Below are 3,906 nucleotides of genomic sequence, written 5' to 3' on the forward strand. Positions count from 1 at the left end.
GGGGGGGGGGGGGGGGGGGGGGGGGGGGGGGGGGGGGGGGGGGGCGGCAAAATACCTAGAGCTGGCTCTGTTCCTACCATTCACAGCAAGCTGCAGATTTCAGTTCCATACTCCTTCCCCCACCCTTTCCTGTTGCTAGTGGCCAAGGTAATGCTGGGAAATGTAGTTCTTTCCCTGCTCCAGGGCTGGCTCTATAGGCAGGGAGCTAACCAAGGAACTACAGCTCCCAGGGCCCCCTGTTGGTTCTCAGTTCCCATGCTGGATTCTTGCGCCCCTTGCAAATCTGCCGCCCCAAGCAACTGCTTGCTTTGCTGGTGCCTAGAGCCGGCCCTGTTTCCCACATGCTCTAGGGCTTAGTGACAGGCGAACCTCAGAACGCCTGGACTTGGTCTAGTTGTTCATCCAAACTTCTTGACTCCACAAAATTTGGATGAAACTTTCCCACAAGAGCAGGCCTTTTCTTGTAAGATTTCCAGTATTTCCTGTTTCTAGTCAGGTTTTTCTTGTGGCCTTTCCAGCCTTTCTTATGGCATTTTGCTGCTTTGTGGCCAGAATCAAAGTGCAGAGGTGTGCGATTAATGAGTGAATTGGGTGGGTGGTGAAGTTAACTAAACTTTTTGTCAAACCTAAAAGGTTTGTTTTCAGTTCCATTTCTGCTGGGCAAATGTTCAGAGGATGGGGCTATATGTCTTGTAACTGAACTGGTTTGCCTGTCTCCTGATAAGTTTGAAATTAAAACACACATGCATTGGATGTGCTGCATGCCAAGTGAATAGAGCACATTTCAGGTTATTTGGGGTTTTTTTTCCTGCTGCTCACTTAAGGTCAATGTAGGGCACAAAACTCAACATGATCTCCATTTGCATGGGTGCAATCCCCATGCAGATCAGGATTTCCTTGTAGATGGATACACGTCATTTCCTCAAACACCTGTAATTCTTCAGTATGGGGTTTTGAGATAGTTTAACTTTGGATGGCTGTTCCTCATGGTGGGCAGGAACTGCAACCCACCCTTCCCTTTCCTCTCAGCTCCAGGCACTGACCCAGAATTTTTCTCCTCCCACCACATACAGTCTGTTGCTGGAATGGTGTTGGCAAGGACCTCCTCTTCCTCCCCACCCCCCGAGTGGTTCTGCTGTTAACATCCCACTGAGATGCATTGGGCAATTCATCCCTCTCTAAGCTATTGTTTCAAGCTGCCTGCAGATATCACAGCATTGATTTGATTACACTTGAGTCACATTTCAATCTTCAACCATGAGGTCTAGAAATTTATTTTGAAAATGAAACCTGAGATTCTGATGTAATCATGTGACTCCTGCAGGTAGGGCCCTCTGCATGGGCCTATAGTGCCTCTGGCTCAGTCCAACCCTGCCTGTGGCAGCAAATTCTTTGCTGCAGGATGTACATCTACTTGTTTCTTTGAAATCATATCAGTGCTGCTCTTTAATGCCCTCAAATGACACTTGTTTCTGGTATTGGGCAACAATTTTAAAAGTAAGAGCTGATCTATTTTCACTGTGTTCTCCATATATTCAAATATGACTGTCCAATCTCCTCTAATTCTGTTTATCAAGAAAATGTTTGCAAAACCTTTATTTCTGCAGCGAATGCTACCTTGCATCTAACCGTATCCCTTGGTCTTCTGTGGACGGCTTTGACAGAAGAAGACGAACACTGGACACACAACACTCTCTGGGGCCGTACACCATTTTATGATGAGGCATTGATTTACTGCCCTTTTGTGTGAACACACACCAGTGCTGTACTGATTTTTGGATGGGATGAGCCATAAAAAACATTTTTTAAATAGTGTATTTTAGGGAGGAAGGGAAGAAAACTTTTTTCCAAACTGAAAATGCAGGGGGCGTTAAGCTCAGTATGATGTAAAACCTGAGCTGGAATTTGGCCATGACCCTGTTGTTTCAATAGTCCTATGGGACTTCTAATGGACACAGTCCAGAATGCTGCTTTTGCGTCACAGCTGAAAGAAACCACCACCATAAGACTTGGTATTGACTCAGAGTGAAATGTGTGCTAATCACAGGCACTCCGCAGTTTCGGCAGCCCTGTGTTTTCCACATAGGTCTCCCATCCATCCAACGACTGACTTGGCCTGACCTTGTTTAGTTTATTTAGAGTTGAGACCAGAGGTGGAACTGGCATTACTGTCCTGAAATTTTTTTTACTATACTGCAATGCACCCCCAGCATGTTTTGCTTTTGTATGTGTTGCTGCACACAAGCCAGAGATCTTTGTCAATCATTATGGATAATTTAACGAAGTGTGATCCTACTTAGCCAAGTGGCACTGGGCAATTCTATGTTGCTTGTACGTCAGTGGTTCCATATCAGGTTAGCTCAGTTTAAAAATAATAAGCTACAAAATCTCAGCCTGGCTCACTGAAAGTTGAGCTGTGTTCTTTCTGAATCATCTGTTATCACTAATAATAATGGTTCTGTCTCATGTCAATTCAGAGAACTCGCCAGGGTACAGCTTTGTCTTGCTATATATCTGTAAACCACCTAGCTCAGTTTTGGGCACTGTATAAGGGTATGTCTACACTACGAAATTAAGTCGAATTTATAGAAGCCGGTTTTATAGAAATCGGTTGTATACAGCCGATTTAAGTAATTTGAACATACACGCATTAGCCAGACAGGATAACTTGCCTCCTAGGGCAACAGCTAATTTTCTTTTACCAAACTTACTGAATCACTGACAACTACAGTGAAGATAACATTTGGTCTCCGTTACCCTCCTGCATCTGTCTCTCTTGCCTTCATGGGGGTTATACAGGAGGATCCCAGGGAGTAATTTGAAGACAGACCAAAGGTTGACCCTGTGACGGATTGGGTCATAGAAACCCACTTGGGACTGCCACCTGATGTGCTGAGACTGCCTCTGAGCCTGTTTTCCCTGGCAGCTTGGGACTTCAGAACCCTGCCTTGTTGAGCCAGACACACCAGTCTGCTCCAGCACAGACCCAGGGTCTGAACCACATCCCCCAAAAGCTGCAGACTTAACTGAAAACAGCTTAAGAAGTGCTCCTGTCTTTAGCACCCAGATACGCAGTTCCCAATGGGATCCAAACCCCAAATAAATCCGTTTTACTCTGTATAAAGCTTATACAGGGTAAACTCATAAATTGTCCGCCCTCTATAACACTGATAGAGAGAGATGCACAGCTGTTTGCTCCCCCAGGAATTAATTACGGTTAATTTATAAGCAAAAAGTGATTTTATTAAATATAAAAAATAGGATTTAAGTGGTTCCAAGTAATAACAGACAGAACAAAGTAAGTTACCAAGCAAAATAAAATAAAACACGCAAGTCTATGCCTAATACAGTAGGAAACTGAATACAGATAAAATCTCACTCAGAGATGTTCCAATAAGCTTCTTTCACAGACTGGACTCCTTCCTAGTTGGGCCCAATCCTTTCCCCTGGTACAGTCCTTGTTCCAGCTCAGGTGGTAGCTAGGGGATTTGTCATGACTGCTGCCTCCTTTGTTCTGTTCCACCCCCCTTTTATAGCTTTGGCACAAGGTGGGAATCTTTTGTCTCTCTGGGTCCCCATCTCTCCTTCTAAATGGAAAAGCACCAGGTTTAAGGTGGATTCCAGTACCAGGTGACATGGTCACCTGTCCTGTGAGACCCCAAGCCTTCATTCTTCCCAGCCTGACTCACAGGAAGGCTTGCAAATAAACAGAGCCATCTACAGTCAATTGTCCTAGTTGATGGGAGCCATCAAGATTCCAAACTACCATTAATGGCCCACACTTTGCATAATTACAATAGGACCTCAGAGTTATATTTCATATTTCTAGTTTCAGATACAAGAATGATACATTCATATAAATAGGATGAACACACTCAGTAGATTATAAGCTTTGTAATGATACCT

Source organism: Terrapene carolina, unplaced genomic scaffold (genome assembly GCF_002925995.2).
Source record: "Terrapene carolina triunguis isolate 2854851 unplaced genomic scaffold, T_m_triunguis-2.0 Scaffold250, whole genome shotgun sequence".
Lineage (NCBI taxonomy): Eukaryota > Metazoa > Chordata > Testudines > Emydidae > Terrapene > Terrapene triunguis.